This window comes from Capsicum annuum, chromosome 3, assembly GCF_002878395.1.
Source record: "Capsicum annuum cultivar UCD-10X-F1 chromosome 3, UCD10Xv1.1, whole genome shotgun sequence".
Classification (NCBI taxonomy): Eukaryota; Viridiplantae; Streptophyta; class Magnoliopsida; order Solanales; family Solanaceae; genus Capsicum; species Capsicum annuum.
This window is the reverse complement of record NC_061113.1, coordinates 221,138,559-221,159,017: the sequence shown is the minus strand read 5'-3', so window position 1 is coordinate 221,159,017 and position 20,459 is coordinate 221,138,559. Positions and strand designations below refer to the sequence as shown.

Below are 20,459 nucleotides of genomic sequence, written 5' to 3'. Positions count from 1 at the left end.
GGAGATAATATTATTCCAGAAGTCCAGCTAGAATAAAAAAATATCAATCAAGAAGATAAGGACGCCAGCTAGAAGATAAAAATCAACGGAGCAATGTAGCAATAATAGAAGAAGACAAAGCACTGAAGATAGGAAAATGACATATGGAGAAAAAACTAAACTTCCTACGTAAATTATCGTAAAGCTTTAATAGTCTTTTTGACTTTTCTTTTCATTTAATAGGCTTTTTGACTTTTTGAACAAAAGACTATTATTAGATTTTGTTTTTTAGTTAACTTTAAGTCTTTTCCTTTCAAAATGTAAAGACTTTTTGTAAATTAGATAGGATACGTGTAAAGTAGGAACAATATAGAAATAGAATACACGTTTTCTTTATCTTTCTTAGGATTATAAATAGAGAGCATTTTGCTCAGTTAGAGGTAAGACTTTCATGTGTTGAAAGCAAGCCTCCTCCTTTGTAAACAAAAAACTTTTGAATATTTAATAAAAAACAGATATATTTCAAAGCAAAAGCTATGGATGAACAAAACCCAGAATTATCAAATCTACCAGAACAGGTATATTTATTTACGATTATGAATAACTAAATTCATAAATTCCTAACAATCATGATATGATAAAATAAGTTCATGATAGTTACTTTATAGTAGAATTATTCAAAAAATAGCATGTTAAGAAGTTTATTAGCAAAGTGAAAAAGGAGAAAAATTCCTAAGAATTATACCATCCTAAAGGTGAAACCGGTGAGGCAAGAAAGTCGTGATAGGGGAGTAGCCAAAGTAGAAGCGCTGTTTAAGGGAAAAGTATCCAGATTACCATGCTAATAGTGACCAAAGAACATGTTATTTAAGAATAATCTAGTATATAGTAATCTAAAATGATCATATTTTGTTATATGTGTGATTGAAGGGAATATTTTGAAAAAGCATCATATGAAAAATGAATACTTATTTATCTGACGAAATGGTAGATAAATTTAAAATACTTGTTTTGTATGTATTTAAGGATATAGAAATTATAGATATAAGAAAAATCATATTGAAAAAAATATTTGATAAATATTTTATGACTAGAATAAATTACATACCACACCTACCTACTTCTTACAAATACTTACATACCAAACCTACACATCAACAATGACAAATTACGTATATTTAGAATATTGAAAAATGGATATGAAAAATATACAATTAATAGAAAAACTAACGAAAACAAATTTAGAAGAATACATGAGAACTAAAGATATAAAATATATAGAATTCCTTAATGAAAATATAGAGGAATTATTAAGATTTAAACAAACAACTAATAAATACTATGATAAAGCAATTAATTACTAAAATGTTTTTTTCATTTTTATTTCTTCTCTATATTTTTCACATAGATTTCTATACCATTGTTGTAAAATTTTTATTCTTGCTCCTTGATAAAAAAAATACGCTAAAATTTAATTCAGGGGTAGTAGAATCCTGCGAAGTTGGAGTATGACGTAACAAATTTGGTCATAGTTCAGGTATACTAGATGGTTCATTTGTAATATTAGCCTTCATATTTATGATTTATTAAAGAGTGTGTAAAGAGAGAAATGATCAACTAATATGATACGGAGAGTACAAATAAACTAGTACCAAGTACTACTCCTTGGTTGGAATATTCAATTGAGGGATAATTAAGTTGACAATACGCATAGCAAATAGGAAGGGTGCATTGATTTTTTAATGGCCAAGTGATAATTTAACTAACAATATCCTCTAATTTAAGGAATCTGGATGAATGAAAAATTCCTAAGATTTCAGATGGTACTTCTAGCACTGCAAGTACAGTTGACTAACTGCTAGACATATAAAATTGCAGTACACAAGTTTAGTTGTACGTTCAAGGATTGGCAATCTGAACAAGTTTTGTGGTGGTTTAATCAAGTATCGTGGGCGCATTTATTCTAAAATAAACACATTAAATTACGATGGCGTAAAAGAAGTGTTAAGTGTTGAATTATGCATAGCATCTCAAAAATTTAAACTGTTAGAGAAATTACACTTTTAATTTTACAGTCTAAATATATAACATATCACCTTACTTGTGGACCTCATTCTTTTCCCAAACATGAATAAAAATTGTCGACCGAACAGTATAATTACTTTGTGTTTATCTCATCTAAAATGGATACACGATTGCTTACTTATTTTAGGTTCGAAAAGGTAAAAAAAAAAATTAGTTGATATTAAATTTTGCGTAATGAAAAACCAGGAAAAGAAATTGGACGGGAGAAAAACAATATTCATGGACAGAAAAAAGGAATTATAAGAGGAGAAAGAAAGGCAACTAATTAAAATGTCAACACTACGATATTATTGTGATACTATTAAAATAGGTATTGAGCTCGTTTTAATGAAACAATGGAGTGAATAACTTAAATGATCACTCAACTTATGATTTTTTTCTCTGAAAGTTACTCAATTTTATTTCTTACTTCAAAAGTCAATTCTTATTTCAGAAAGTCACTCAACTTTGATTTTTACTTCAAAAGTCAATTCTTATTTCAGAAAGCCATTCAACTTTGATTTTTACTTCAAAAGTCACTTAACTATAGATATTTTACTTACAAAGTCATTCAACTTATTTAATTAGTTATTTTTTTTATTAAAATTTGCTAACATGAAATTTTATTTAAAACAAAAATTCTAAAAAAAATAATATTTGAACCATATTATTACTTTATATTTAGGGCAAATCACTAGTATACAATTTTAGAGTCTATATTACAAAATCTACCACTAGTTTCATCTTTTCAAAATATACCACTAAAAAAAAAAAAAAATTATCAAATAAGATAAAAAGGAAAAAAATAGTTAAAAGTATCAAAATTGGATAAAGAATAATTGGTATTCTTTCCTATAATTTCTCCTAATATATTTTCAATTCCATAACCAATTCCATTCCTTTTTTAAAAATAAAATTGTTTTGGGAAAAAATTTAAAATTACAAATATAAAATTAACATACGCACACGAAGAACATGAAATTTGAAACCAAAAAGAGGAGCGTGTGCTATCATCCACAAATTTCTTATTCTTATTCTTATTATTTCCCCTCTCTTTTCTATTTGATTTATTTTTGTTTGCTCTTTTCTATTTTTTCTTCTTATTATTAATTATTTACCACTTTTTTTTTCTTTTTTTTTTTATTTTCTCGTGTGTTATTGATTAACACAGAAAGAATATATAGTTACCCATTTGTAATAGCATGATTTAAGAAGATAATTTAATGATTGATATTTTATCTTATAAATTCTTCTACTTTATTTTTCAACTAAATTTTTTTTTTTAAATACTAGTAAATAAGATAACCGAAAAACAACAAATTTATTTAATATTTTTTTTATGTTTTTAAATTTAATTTATTTAATTCAATGAACATTAATTTTTAATACTTCTAAGAAGAACATCATTAATGGTAGTAAATTCTCCGATTGATTCAAACCACATCTTATACAAATTTCGTACACCATAAATTTATTAATAAACCATAAAATTATTAAAAAACTTATTTCTATATCGATCAAACACCATAAAAATAGATCAATTTCTATACATTTTAGACACCATAAAATTATTGATACATCAATTTCTATATATTTCAGATACTATAAAATTATTATTATTATTGATACACCTATTTTTTAAGAGTTCAAACACTATAAAATTATTGATACACTGATTTCTAAGACACCTTAAAATAAAATTGATGATATACCAATCTCTATATAATTCAGACACCATAAAATTATTAATATATCAATTTCTAACTATTTCAAAAATCATAAAATTATTGATACACCAATTTTTATACAATTCAGACACTATAAAGCTATTGATACACCAATTTCTATACAATTCAGACATCATAAAGCTGGTGATACACCAATTTCTATACAATTCATACATCAATTTCTATACAATTCATGCACCATAAAATTATAGATCACTAATTTTTATATAATTCATGCACCACAAAGTTATAGATCACTAATTTTTATATAATTCATGCACCATAAATTATAGATACACCAATATCTATAAAATTCATGCATCATAAAATTATAGATACACCAATTTCTATACAATTCATGTACCATAAAATTATAAATACACCAATATCTATATGATTCATGCACCATAAAATTATAGATACACTAATTTCTATACAATTCATGCACCATTAAATCATTGATGTAATTCCCATCGATATCATCGGACAATTCTCTAAACTCATTGAGACTACCCGACGATCTAATCTAATTGGTTTATTTCTTTTCAACACTCTTTTTTCCAACACCGCATAAGTACAAGAATAATCAGCAGAAATAAACATTTGAAAATATTCAAAATCTCCATCAAAAATCATAACCACTCACCATAAAATTATTGATTCACCAATTTCTAACTATTTCAAACACCACTAAATTGTTAATACACCAATCTCTATATAGTTCAAACACCATAATATTTTTTGAGTGAATTTATTAAGGATTAACCGGGAACGGAGTTAGGGTTTCGGGAGGAGGACGAGATGACGTGGCCGGTGGAGTGGGGGAAGTAATAGAAGGAAGAGAAGATGTAGAAAAGGAGAGTGAGGACATGAAAGGCGAGGAGAAAAAGCAGTAGCGGATGCCTTTCCATTTTTGATATCTGCATCACTCATTCACTGCTCAACAACACAGATGACAATGGCTAGAGAATATTTTTGGAAGTTGGAAAGAGAAATATATAGGAAATTGGAAGATTAAATTGAAGAATCAGGAGTGAATTATTAATGCGAATAACAAGCAAGTTTTTTCTTTAATTTCCGTATAGCAAGCAATTTTAAAAATTCAAAAAACTGTTTTTATAGTGAATGATAGATTTTGTAAATAAAAAATACCTTTTGTAAATAAAAAATAATAGTGGTGATTTTTGTAATATTGATGCTTAAGTTGTATATTCATGTGATTTTTCCTTATATTTAACCCTCTGAAATTTTAAAATATCTTAAATAGTTATACCAATTAACTTATAATGCTAATATTGATTTTTAAGATTTTCATAATCATATTCATTTAGCTGATTAGATTTAAATAACTTTCAATGTGATACTTATTTAATTTATGGAATTGATTTTTCAATCATAATGCAATTTTTTGTATTACTACTTGTATAATATACATATGCATCAAATAAATACAATAAATTATATTCCTAATTAGTTGATAAAAAGAAACGCTATAGATTTTAATTAAAATGATATGATAGAAAAAATTAACAAATGTTATTAAACATTAGTATCATTATAATATTATACATTGCAACGAGATAAAATTAGCATTAAAAATTGTACAATCAAATGATTGTGATTTTAGAATATTAATTGAAGATCTATATAACTATATATACTTTAGAGTATAGAGTAATCATTGGACAAGAACATCACGAAAAATAGTCATAAAATCAAAAGTCTAAGAAATAAAAAAGATATTCATTTAAACCATTTAAATGAATTTTGGGATATGAGCAGGTCATTAAATTGATTGTTTAAATGAAAATCTTTTTTATTTCTTAATTTTTTTATTTTAAAAATAATTACATGTTAGAAAATTTTAATGAAAATATCAATTAAATAGTTTGAGTAACTTTGTAACTAGCATAGTCATAATTGAGTGACTTTTGAATTAAAAATTAAAATTGAGTGAAATACTTTTCTTGTTCATTTGATGAAATCAATTAAAATCTGACTTCAGAAGTTCTAAACATACATAATAATAAAAGTAAACACATCGAACTACACCAATGGTAAAATTTATCCATAGTCGGTGTTACATTCGTTGGAGAAATAACAGAAATTATAACATCAAATGTAGCAGTATTTATTTATGAGAAAATGTAAGTGATGCTTGAGTTATATTAGACACGGTCCTAAAAAACTATATCAGCAAAATAAAATATTTTTCTATGATTAAACAAGTTTTTTCATAAAATAAGTAGGAGCAACATAATTAAAATAAGAAAATCAGCGTATTAATAAATAAACTATGATGAGGTAATAATTTTGGCTAACTCTTCTGATTCTTTCTTAGTTCTTTAAAATGATGAAGATAGAATCCGAGGCATATTAGAATATTCAAATTATGAGTGCACCTGTGACTTAATATGATGTTGATATGGATAATAATGTCTTTTGTTTTGAATTATTACATTCTCTGTCTATTTTTATTTGTCTATTATATTAAATATAAATATTCAGTTTTACTTTTTCAATTTAAAAAAATCAAGAGATAATTTATCACTTAATTTCTAATTTATTCATATTATTAACTATAATCATTATTGCGCAATGTATTTTTCCAAGTATTTAATTTATTATATTTATAAGGGTGATATAGTAATATTGCCATTCTAAATATTGATATTTGAGTGTGTGTCAAATCAATACAGGACAAATAAAATTAAACGGAGAAAGTAGTATTTTATGACTTATTAAGTGGGAAAAATTGGCATAGTGCCCATTTTTCAAAACTATTTTGTCATATACCCCCTAATATTTTTTTTCATTTAATTTTTAGGATTAGGATAAAAAAAGTGGGAAAAAGTTGTAAAAGCGTGGGTCAAGGGATCATTTCATCATTTTTACAACTTTAAAAATTTAATATAATACACCTAACACCCCTATTTTTTCCAATATTAAATAAACTCCTTCTCTCTCTTCTCTTCAACTTCAACTACTCTCAAGAATTCTCTCAAATTCTATTTTTTATTTTTCTTCTTCTCCAGCGGCAAAGGACTCATTTTTGCGTTGTAAGGTTAGTTAAAATCAAGTTTCGATTATTTGTAGATCCATTTTATCGATTTTTATTGTTAACCATTTCGTAGTGATGTAGTATAAAAAATATTTTCGAATGTGGTTGATTAAATAGTTAAAATATGTGAATTTTATACGTAATTAGCTTGATTCAAAACAATGGTTGAGTTTTGATTCGGTAGTTTCGATAGATTTTTTTCGTCCTGTCCATAGACTTGTGGTCTATGAAATAACAATGCCCTAGATTAAAATTATTTTTTAGGCGTCTGAATTTTTTTTAAAATATGATTGATGAAATAGTGAAAATTAGAACATTAATAGCTAATTAGTTTGATTTATAGCTATAGTTGAGTTTTGATACCGGATGTTTGATTGAAAAATTTTCGTTCATCACGCTGTTGGATTTTGGTTCAATTATGATATTTTCGTGTAGTGAACTGTTTAATGGTAGCGTAATTCTTAGTTATTTTGACTTTTTCAGTTGAGCATTGAATTATTTCTGTTCGTAGACTTGTATGACAAAATTATTTTTAGCAGCAGATAATGAAGAAGGAGAAGACAAAAAAGATGAATAGAAAGAAGAAAAAGAAGAAACATGCAAAAAAATGTGGTCATGAATTTCGTTGATTTCATCAACAATAACATTTGTCATGATGAGGAAAAAGACATTTGAATGGTAATATTATTAATGTTTAAGTCCCTTTTTTTATTGGAGAAACAAGAGAGTTGAATGATCGTCGAAATGATATAACAAATATTTTTTTTTTTATTTTATGAAAGTTGTTAGGATTCTGCACTGATTCTGTTTTTATCAAACTGTATTGTTGCATGAAATTTGAATATGCATTGTGTTGTCATAACTGATACAATGTATGATTGACTTCATAGAATGCATATTTAACCTTTCGTATACTGTGATCATAGTCTATCATTATCATGCTACTCTATTTTAAATTGGTGTGTAGTTTGATCAATTACGATTCTATGAAAAACAATATTAACATTATAGAAAAATAAAAGTATATTTTATTTATTTAATCTCACTACATTCATGTTACACCATTCCAAATAAAGAATACTAACAGTATACGACATAATGTTATTTTTAGGTCATTCTCTCTTTCTTCGACCAAAACCGATTTTTGTTTTAGTTGAACCCTCTCAATTTGGATGTCTTGTAGCAATACTTTCATGTAATCCTCTGCTCTTCGGCTTCTTTGAACAAGGTCATGAGGAAATCTCTATTTTCTTTGTATTCTTGGAGCCTTTGTAGTAGATTAAATTTTACCACGCCATGAAATTTGATGTCTCGAATTCTGAACTCAACGTTGATGGACTGCTTGGAGGTGATAACTCATCAAGCCATTTAAAAAATGAGCATGCGCCATTATCCTAGAAAAAATAATAATTACGTAACGATTTACTTAATTTTTTAAAAAAGGCATACACAACTCACTTTCACAATTGCACAGTTATAAAATTTGCGATCTGGATTTGAGTCCATGTGTGACGTCCTCAAGACAACCACATTTCCACAATCACAAATTAGAGTCTTTTTAGAATTGAATATTTGAGATGCTTGAGACATTGTAGAATTTTAAAATAAAAACAAAGTGGATGAAATAAAATAATGAGAGATGGAGGACTTTATATATGAAGTAAAAAGAAGTGTTAACATTGAAGGAGTAGAAAATTAGCCGTTTTATCATTGGAATTGTAATTGTATTTTTTTGAACTGTTGGTGACACTTAATAGACTGTCATTGATCATGACCTATGTCAATTATCAACGAGATATTAAATTCTACCGTAGGCACTCGTAATCGATGGATCCTCAATATTATGTTTAAAAATAAAATTATTAAGTAAAAATATACTTGTGCTTTGAGGGTACATCAATTCATTTGGTCTACCGTAGACTTAGACTGTAGGTCGTGCATCGATTGCTCTCTGGATCATAGGTAGATCTAGTAGATAAATGTACATGATTATAGACCCTTACTAGCATGTTGTTTTAAAATAAATAAATAAATAAAAAATAAATGTAGTGTAAAATTCTACACATATGAAGGAGTTTTAACAAGTCATATAATCATATTAGAGCTTATATAAATTATGGCTGGTGATTTAAGGAGTATGTGGATGGGTAGTGGTTGAACAAACAATATACTAAGAGTAATGTTTGTCAAAACACAAGTATTTTTTGAGTATGTTGATTGTATTTTATGACTACACATTCACATACTCCTTCAATCACCACCCCCAAATCGAAAGAGTATGTGGATGGATAGTGGTTGAACAATCAATATCCTCAAAACATACTTGTTCTTTGACAAACATTATTTTCAGAAAGTTGATTGTTCAACCACTACCCATCCATATAATTCTTCAATCACCACCCCCAATTTGTGTAAGCTCTTACAAGATCATGTGACTTGTTTAAACTCCTTCATATGTGTAGAAACCCACAACTTATTTATTTTTTATTTAATTATTTATTTTTAAACAGCATCCAAGTGAGAGTCTATAACCATGTACATAGATCTATGTGATCTACCATTGATCTTGAGATCAATCCATACATTACCTACAGTGTAAGTTTACGGTAGATCACAAGAATCGTTGGACCCTCAAAGCACAAGTATATTTTTTACATAAGATTGACATGGTTCAAGATCGATGACAGTCTGTTAAGTGTCACCAAAAGTTCAAGATTGTTTGTTTAACCAACATTTCAACAGTTCAAGTGTCACCACATACTCAAAGCATAATAGTTCAATGGTGATTACGCGCCCCTTTGATCACCACCCCGAAATCATGTGATTACATGACTTGTTTAAACTTTTTAAATTTAATTATTTTCTTTCAAACTACAAGTTACTAATGTTTCATCGGTTCATATGGTTTACGATCGACCTATATGTCTGGTCGAGGAGTGACAATGTCTAAGATCGATGATAATGCATAAAACATTGACTGATGTAGCATAGATCGATTTGCTTGTCTACGATAGACTTTATATTTGATCTAGATTTATTATCAAATATTTTTTACTCTTCATGAATTTAATCAAGGAAATCTACAGTTGTATTCATTGAACTAGAAATAAAAATTTGAAAAGTTGGCTATGGAAAATACCAACATTCATATAGAACATTAACCAACACAAAGCAGCAATCACAAAAAAAAAACAAACATAATTTACAAACTGAAATACTTATATTCATTTTGTTGATTGCAGTACATACATTTCCCCTTATCAAAAAACAACAAAAAAACTCAAAAAAGAAGAAGCTTTCTTCTAACAAGAATTCTAACAAGATTTTCTTATGCTTGCCTATGGCTTGTTCAACACCACACATGTGAAACTCAACATACTTGTATATGCAAAATCTGTCTGAGGATTCGTACTTCCTTGCCCATAACAACCAACCACAACCACGAGATACATATTTCACCTTCAACAATTTGGTGCAGCTCTTCCACGTAAAATAATTAAAAGACTGCCTCATCGATGCTCCGTCTAGTAGCATTTTCAGCTCTTTCTTGTCGGCGAATATTTGATCACAATAAAAATTAGTTCCATCGGCAAGAAAATGACTTGGTTTTGATCCCGTTCCATAGTCTTCTTCCATATCTTGCGAGTCTGATGAATCATATTCCATATCCATAGAATTATCTTCTATATTAATTGGATGATCGCTATTATTCTGATAATCATTCAAATCATCGTCGACTACCGGGCGCCGAGGTGAGGGTGGTGATGAATTCAACGGTACTTCAAAGGGCCTCTCAACTATATTTTTCCTTAAAATAGAGCTAAAGCCATCATCATCAACATCCATCGTGTACAACAACATACGTTTATCATTATTTATAATCATAGGATGCACCTTTTCCCTCGAATGCATTAGGTAACTAATCACCACGTCGCTTGACGCGCAATCTATATCCCCGCTCTCTATTACTCTTGCAACCAAGTCATCGTATGAACCGTTGCGGCGAACTGCAATGGGCGATGTCACCTTAGTAAAAGATTTCCATTTCCAACATTTGAGAGCCTCCTTCTATTCTCCCATGAAATCATTATAAATCATAACAAATTCTGTAATAGACATCCTAGAATTAAGCTTTGGTCAATGATAGATTATGCTGAGAGTCTATGCCAGGATATATGAACGGTCAATGACTGACGATGACTGGTCGATGACTAGACAGATACCTATACAAAAACCTTAAAATTGCAAATATTGCTTCAAATCAATAATTGTTAGGTTTATGGAATAGAGCAATGAACTTGGAGTCGCCTGGGCTACTGTAATAGACTTTCTAAACATATTTTAAGTAATGTGAGTGATTTGAAAGCTTTTTAACAATGGTGAAAAGTGTGTTTGATAAAATAGCACAAACAAATGGGGGTAACAATGAATGTAATGGACAAGCTTATGATGTTTTTGGTCTGATTTAGAGCTAATCGCCGAGAAATAACGGCGGAATCAGGCCTGAATCGAAGCTTTTTGGATGGAAATGAAAGCTTCTATTTTAAGATTTTGGATTTTTTTTATATTTTTGGAAACCTAATATATTTTATATATAATTGGAGATGATGGAGTGCGTTAAAGTGTATTATTAGAAACTTGTGGGTGAATTTGTTAAGTTGGAAAGATTGGATGATGAGGTGGCTTTAAGTGGGTATATGACAATTTTTTTAGGACTTTTGTCTAAATGACAAAATAAGTTTTGAAAAGAGCTTTTTGGCATGAAAGCCCTATTAAGTGCATATTATACAAAGAGAGAAACTTTATTCATCTACTTTAATTTTTTTGTTTCTTCATTTTCTGTTTCATTCCAACTTAAATGTTAGATACTTGTTTTGGATTGGGTTACAGACAGTAATATTTAAAACGACAAATGCTTTGACAAAGAAAAAAAATATATCATTTATACACGATTAAAATTATTTTATATATCTATAATAGGTGTTGAACCCCTTTGAGTAGGTTTTCTTCAAATATTGAACCCCTTAGTAGAAAACTTGGCTTCGCTTGTGAAGTGTTGAACTTGGCAACGTAAGGGCCATATACATACCAATGAGTGCACAGTACTGCACACCACAACCAAAATTATACAAACTAAATGAAAGGGAATGGTAGCTATTCTCCACGAGGCTGCTTGATTAACAATCCTGTCTGAGAAAATGCTTGCTTAAGTGGCTCCTGCTCGAGCGAAAGTGAAATCCCTTAAGAGAACGGTTGGTCCTCTTTGCTAAACTATGAAGCCCCTAACTGAGACTAAAGAGATCGGAGAGTAGAACTAGGCGCTCACGTATGAAACAACACCTTTAATAGTCAGATCACCTCTCTCTTCAGAAGAGTACTCAAGGTAATTGAATTCCTCCACAGTTGAGAGGGAGCTTCAGCATACTCAGGAAATGGTTGTAGTGGATTCATTCAAAGCTATTATCTCAGAGGAGCTTGCCTCATCTACTGATGACTTGTCACACAAAAGTGACTCAGATGAGTCTTGAAGCCTTAGTTTGGGAGAGTTCATTACGTTCTTATTAGCAATATTTGTGCTTCTTCTTATGTAACTCTACCCTCAAGCCTTATTTATCCTTGTAAATGTGACATATTTCTTTTTGGTTCGAGACTGTAGCATTCACTTTCTTTATTTTTCATGTTCATTTATTACTTTCAATTTGTTCTACGGTGTAGAATTCGAATGCTGGAATTTATCCCTCTTTATGAAGTCTCATATAATGGTCGAAGGTAGTCACCAACTAGTTTCTTTATTTTGGCGCTCCTTTCTTAACCATTCATCGCGGGTTGCACAAATCTTACCCGGTGTATATTATATATATATTTTTTGTGGATGCGTGCTTATTTTGCTCTTAACTTTGTCAACCCAGGTTAGTTTTATATGCGAGTATTTTTGCCGTTCTCATACAGTTAGGACATCTACTTATGTTGAATATGAAGTTTCGAGATGCTTGTCCAAAAAGTTTAGCAGAACTTTTCAGGACAGGATTAAAAAATATACTCATAATTTTTCTTTATTAAAACAATATCCACTATTATGTGGTGTTTTCAGCAGTGCCCGAGTTGGTACTTTATTAGGGTCAGTTGGTTGTTATACAACTTATTCTGAGATGTGTGACCTTAGTGTCGAAGTCTTTGGGGCTCAACGTGTTGTCCCTTGTTTAATGTTCTATGTTTCAAAAGCAATATTCCCTAGTGTCTGACTTTAAAATATTAAGGCCTTCTATTTGATCCATCTTTGGGATCCAATATTATTGATACTTACCTCGTTAAAACTTGTCGGAAAAACTCGAGTCGAGATAAAAGTTGATCGAAGGGAAAAAAAGTATCGTATATATTTTTTTAAAAAAGGGGCTAAGTGGTTCTAGTACTTTTGTTCTAGTTGTAGTGTCTTTTCAGGTGGTCGACACTCCAGTTATTGCATAGCTTTTTGTCATTCATATCATTCAGTTAGTACGCACTTTTGCAGTTATACCAGTTATTTTGTATACAACCCGTCCATGATGTTTTTCTTCGTTAGGGTCTCAAGTGCTGAGAGTTACATTTTGTAACAATAGATCTCCCACTTTAAATTATCAGAGCTTAGTTTTGTGGTTGTAGTATATTTTCATTTGTTGTTTTTCGCACAAAGGGCAATTTCCATATGTTGATCAAGAAAATCTAGTTGCCTTAAATCAATCTATTCATTCCCCTTATCAAATGCCTTTACGAATCAAAAACAGGATTCTTCAACTTTGACTGGTATTAGAGTACCTGTTCCATATAAAACGAGAATGGGGTCTCACTATTAGTAGATTTAATTGTTGTGCGGTGTGCCAAAGCACTCCTGGTAACTACTTGATCCAATTGCCTTTTGAATTCTCTAATCTCTTCTTAAGTTTGTAGTACGGTCTTATTGGTTGATTTGGCTTTACATGTTTTCATTTGGATGGTAGGGGAAGAAGTGATTCTCTTTATCTACAACTTAGCTAGTAATTCAGTTATCTTAACTTTTAGTCAATATGGGCCATTGTTGTAAGCGATCTCCTTTGGTAATATCGAAGAAAAAAATGATGCATTCCCAAATGAAATCAATCACCTCTTCCTTATGTATCAACCTAAAAGTTCCTAGTTTAATCCACTTAGAGAAATAGTCAATTATAATGATCAAGAATTTTGTCTGCACGAGGGTCGCATGCAATGGTCCTGCGATGGTCATCTCCATTCATAAAAGCAATAAAGTAGTGAAAACATGCATGAATTCTCTTGAGTGATGGAGGAATTGAGTGAAACTCTAATGTTTGGCATATTTTTTTATGAATGCATGATCAACCTATCCATCTACAGCTTGTAGTACCTTACCCTTTAGAAACAACAACAACAACAAGCCCAGTGTATTCTCACACAGTGGGGTTTGGAAAGGGTAAAATATACGCAGTTCATACCGCTACCCCCAAAGAAGTAGAGAGGCTATTTCTGATAGACTCCCGGCTCAAGATAAATAAAAAAAAGTCATACTGAAATGTGAAGCAGGATGTGTGGCTTAACAAAAGTAAAGAATCAGAAATAGTAAAATAGAACTCAGAGCACCTTACCCTCTAGTAAGCACCAAAAAATTTGCTCCTAAGTGGTTCCCACATATTCCTTCATGGACTTCTCTCATCATATAATTGTTTTCACCTAATTCAAGACATCAAACCAATCATCCCAAATATGATCTCTAATCTTAATCTAAACCTAAAAGCAAAAACTAAGAAGAACAAGAAGAAACAAAGCACATCTAGAATATAACATGGAAATAAGAAAAGATAAATGATAGACACAAAAAGAGAATCTAAGACAACCAACTTTAATAATAAAAGTGACCTTCTTTGAATATCTTAATAAGCACCTAACTCTTAGAAGAATCTCAAGGATATTGATATCCAAACTCTTCTATCCAAACAAGAAAACACTAAAAGCTTTAGCAAGCTCTCATAACTTAATGACAATGAGTTTTTGGTTTGTCAATGTTTTAAGTATTCAAAAACATAAAAGGAAGCTGTTAATACTAAGAAAATAAAGAAGACTCTATGTTATCATATTTCTATCCTTAATGAAGTAAGGGCCTTGTTGGAAGCCTTCCTTTGGGATGAATTCAAGAATTCATCAAGAAGCATGCTTCTTCCTTCTTCTACCCAATGTATACTTCATTAATTTTTATCATGAACACATGGAATCCTTGGAAGAACTCTATAATACACTCAAGTGCATCCATAACCCTTGATAACCTTGGAGCTCTAGTGCTTGGATCATAGTGAAAGGCCTTGGGAACATTGGACCGCATCATTTTCCCTTTCTTAAGAGGAATTTTCCCTCGAATTAATAGGATCTTCATCATGCACATCCATAGCAAAAGGACCACAAATATTGAAGGTGTTGTGCATTTGGTATTTCGGAGAAAGATCAACTTTGTATGCATTGTCATTAAGTCTCTTAAGTACTTCAAATGGGCCATATCCTCTAGGCATTTAGCTTGGTCTTCCTCCTATTAGGAAACCTCTCCTTTCGAAAATGGAACCAAGCACAACCACCCAGTTTAAGCATTACCCTCTTTCAGCCTTTGTTGACTTTCTTAGCCTTTTCTTGATCCTTCTTCTCAAGTTGAAGTCTCACTTTCTATGTAAATCTTTCATGGCCTCGATCCTTTTATTACCATCTAACCTCAACATAACATCTTGAGAAAAAGGACTTAGATCAAGAGTGATTAGGGATTTAAAGCCAAAAATAACCATATATGGAGACATGCCAATATGATTATCAACGACACGATTTATGAAAATGCAACTAAAGGAAATTGCTCTTCTTAAGATGTGAGTTTTCCTTTAACCATGGCCTGAAGCATAGATGTAAAAGTGTGATTCACAACTTTAGTTTGACCATCAATTTATGGGTGACATGATGTAGAAAACAATAATTTTGTCCCAAGTCTACCCCACAATTCCTTCCAAAAGTGGCTAAGGAATTTAGGATCTCTATCTCTCACTATAGTTTGAGTAATACCATCCAACTTGACTACATACTAAACAAACATGGATGCAACATTAAGAGCATCATCACACTTATGACATTTAATAAAATAAGCCATTTTGGAAAAATGATTAGCAACCACAAAAATGTTATCCATGCCCCTCCTAGTCCTCGGTAAGTCCAACACAAAATTTATATAAATGTCAAGCCAAAGTCTTTAAGAAATGGAGATAGGGGATATAATCCATGGGGAAGTAACCTAGACTTAGCAGTATGACTTTAACACATTAACCACTAATTAGCAATATCACTATGTAACTTAGGCCAATATAAATACTCTTCAAGGATCCCCAATGTCTTGTCAATACTAAAATTCCCCATCAAACCCCTATCATATGTCTGTCTCATAAAATTTTCCCTCCAAAAGCTCATAGGCACACAAAGTTGCTTGTTCTTGAACAAGTAATCATCAAATTTAGCAAATAGGGTAGTAGGTCTATCCTTGAGCTTATGGTCTTTTTTCTATGCTCCATAATTTTGGTAAATTTGAGCAAAATTGGGGTCCTTGGGGTACAATTATTTCAAGCTCTCAAAACTTAACAACTGTAACACCCTAGGGTTTTGGTCCTTGGAATTTTGTACTCACTACCTTGGTTACGACTAGACCTTATAAGTCTCAGGGTGTCCTGACGAGTCATTGGAATGATTCATAACCAAATCATTAAGTTTGTGGCTAGATCCTGCTCTGAATACAAGTGGCTTACTAAGAGTCATAAAAATATGTTACGAGTCATTAGGTGTAATCATAAGGTATCCAGTGTATACCTTAATTTGGGTTCTATGTTAACTATGACTAGACCCTACGAATCATTGGATCCCATTACGATTCCTGTGGATGAGTCGTAAGGTCAATGGTGTAGGGTTCCTTTATGGTACTGTCTTGATTACGATTATGGTGATGAGTTGTCAGGAGTGGCTACGAGTCAAGGGTTGACCCGTAGTCAAAGGCGACACTTTTTTAGCTTTTACGTTAATGGTATTATGGAGATTTCCCTCTTATCCAAATTAAAACCCATGACTTATAAACTTTGTAGGGTGTCATTATCACTTAAAAACTAATCCTAGTAACTTCTCAAACACTTTAAAAGTCTCTTTGAATTCCCTCAAGCAAATCGATCTAGGGTTTCATCAAGTTGGTCATCTAAGGGCTCTAGAGTTAAATTCTTTTTGTAAAACTTGATATTTCAGGCATATGACTATACCCTTAAACTTAATATCTCTATTGCATGAAAGTACATGGTTATTTACGTGATTAAAGTATGGGTTTTTACATGATTGGTGTTTTTGACATGAATGGTTAATTAATTGTTTTTACATGGTTTCATTGTGCATTATTCATGTTTTAAATATGGTTTTGAACTTGTGGGAGCATGGGTATGATGAATGAACTTGGTAATTGTGACTTTTCCCAAACTTATGACTTTTAAAGTGGTTATGATCCTAACCCCATAATGTGAAATTGTTTTTAGCTATGAGAAATATGGAAATTTAACTATTCTTGAACTATTGCATTATGATGTTGAATTGAACCTTGTGGGTTGGTGTTTTCAAAATTTATTACATAACGGAACGAAGAGGGGTTGTGAATTCTCCAAGTAATGAAATTATTTTGGCATGTTGACGTTATGTTGCATGTATAGTTGGTATGGTGATATCAATAATGTATGTATAAATATGTAATGTGGTTCAATGAATGGGCTTGTGTGATAATTATTTTAATTGAGCTTTAAAAAGAGTTGTGTAGCTGAGTCGTGAAAGTGGAGGTCCGAGAGACCATCACTGGAAACTGCAGTTGCCGACGTGGGGGTCTATATGATTGGGTGGTTTGATTCCCCCTTATTATTATTATTATTCTCATATAATTGGGAGGTTCTAGTCCTCCACATCTTATTACATGATTTTGTGTTCATGTCACCTTGATATACAGGGAGTTTCGAGTCCTCCTTAGTGCATATGTATACCCTCTAGGTCGTGTATCCATATGTACTAGGGCCCTACCAGCTGGGGAGAGCTAGGCCCATTTAACCTATGGGTGCCCTGTATGTTATGATTATTAATATACACAATCCAGATTAAGGTTTTGAAATACATGTTAAGACTTGTTCCCTATCCCGGCATGTGTTATATATATATGTATATGCATTGAATGATTTTAAACTGTTGATCATCGCATTATGTTACCCCATATCCCTGAGTTACATGCTAGTGCTCCAATCACTGACCATATTCGAATGTTGTATCCTCATGTGATGCAGTAACTGGCCATACTTCTATTTGTCCTTCTCGGTAATTAGGATTCGAGATCAGTACGTGAGTTGACAAAGAAGTGGTGAGATTCCATACATCAACAGACAATATTTCATATTTTGGTGTCTTATGATTTAGACTATTTAGACTTATTTTTGGCTAAATTTGGGGGCATGTCCTAACACTTTATTGATACTCAGTTTTGGTTCTTGTTTAGAATGCTTTGTTGGATTACTGTGGACTTAGGGTGGTGTTGGTCGGTTGTTTTGATCAGGTTAATAGATATTGATCATAAAAATATTATTTATTCTTGATTCTATCTTGTTATATGTTCGAAATTCATTCGATAAATGGGAATGTTTTATTCACTTAGTTAGGTGTAGGGGTGATCTTTGGTCCATATAGGACTTGAGATACCTATCACAACCAGGACCTAGTTTGGGTCGTGAAAAAGATAATATCAGAGCCTAGGTTTAGTGTCATTGGGTATCCAACAAAGCTGTGGCAAGTAGAGTCTCATTTATGGGTGTGTAGCATGCCATACTTTTAAGGGAGAGGCTACAGAGCATTTAGGAATATTTCCCTTCTTGTTATTCTATTTTCAAGCTATAGAGTCTAAGGTCTGGAATCTCTCTAATCCCAATTTGTTCGCTTTTCAGATCATGCCTCCAAGAAGATATGATAACCGTGGAAACTCGTTTGTCCCATTTGAGGACAATATAGATGGAACTCATCCTACTCTAAGAGTTTAGACCAGGTCCAGGGTCGCTGCTTTTGATTGCCCTGATGGAGCTCCACCAGTTTCTTCTGTCCCTCCTTAGGCACCCCAGGCTGGCGTGTCTAATGCTGAGTTTTGCCAGTCGATTCACTTGCTTAACCAGTAGGTGGCCTCTTAGACTGAGCAAGTTTATTCTGTTTCTCCATTTTACAAGTCTACTAGAGTTAGCCAATTTATAAGATTGAATTCTCCCATTTTTGCTAGCTCTAAAGTTGAGGAAAATCCTCAGTATTTTATTGATGAGATGGAAAAGATCTTTCGCATGATGCATGCTACTGAGGTGGAGGGTGTATAAGTTATATCTTATAATCTGAAGGATGTAGCAAACCAATGGTATAAAGAGTCGGAGCAGCTTAGGGGCGATATACTGAGTCTGCTTTGTTGGATAATTTCTCTAGTGATTTTCTAGACCGCTTCTTTCCTCAAGAGTTGAGGAAGGCAAAAGTAGAGGTATTTATAAACTTGAAGTAAGGCAAGATGATAGTGAAGGAGTATGCCTTGAAGTTTCATCAGTTATCTTGGTATGCTCCATAATTGGTGACTAGAATGAGGTCTAGGATGAGGAAGTTTGTTTTCGGGTTATCCCGAGACTTGATTCTTAAAAGTAAGGTTGCCTTATTAAATAAGGACATGGATATTTCTTATCTTATGGTTTATATACAACAAGTCGAGAAAGAGAAGGAGAAGTAAGCTGAAATTGGAGAGAGGCAGAATAAGAAGTTTCACTACTCGAACTAGGGTGGAGGTCAGTAACAAAGTGGTAGAGATAGAGGAAAATGGTCCAAGAAGAAGTGGCGTAACTCTAGTTCCTTCTCTATGGCTATTATTCCCTACTCGAAGCCACCAGGTGATCGCTGTATACAGAGTGGTAATGGTTTTAGGGTGTAGGGTTCCTAATCTTAGGTTAGTGGGGTTCAGTCATCTCTATCATACCCTCCTTATAGATTTTGTGGTCAGCTGCATCATGGTGTTTGCGATGAAGGGAGGAACAAGTGCTTTAAATATGGTCAGATTGGTAATATACAAAGTGATTGAACTTTTAGGGTTGCTTCTAGGGCAAAAAAGATTCTTGTTGCTACTGCATCATCTCTTGCACCAAAGGGTGCTACTTCTACTTCTAGCTTCTGCACTGGTCGTAACCGTCTCTATGATATCACTACTCGTTAGAAGTCTGAGGCATCCCTTGATGTTGTTACTAGTATATTGAAACTCTTTTCTCATGATATTTATAGCTGCTTGATTCAGGGTCCTCTCTCTCTTATGTGACCTTAATGTGCATTTTAGTTTCTATCCTGAGTATTTTTTGGACCCCTTTTTTATTTCTACTCTAGTAGGTAACTCTGTGGTTGCTAGAAGAGTCTATAGGGGTTTTATGGCATCTGTTGGTAGTATAGAAACTCTATTAGATCTGGTAGAGTTAGACATAGTTAATTTTGATGTAATATTGGGATGGATTGGTTGCATTCATGCTATGCTTTTTAGATTGTCAAAACCGTAAGGTCATCTTCAATTTTCT

General features: G+C 31.7%; 1 long non-coding RNA gene across 1 annotated transcript; it reads left to right on the top strand.

Moving 5' to 3' along the window:
• Positions 1-514: 514 nt before the first annotated feature.
• Positions 515-7,743, top strand: LOC124897074. Its single transcript, XR_007053625.1, has 2 exons — positions 515-557; positions 7,315-7,743. It is a non-coding gene; the product is annotated as an uncharacterized LOC124897074 (long non-coding RNA).
• The last annotated feature ends 12,716 nt before the right edge of the window (positions 7,744-20,459 follow it).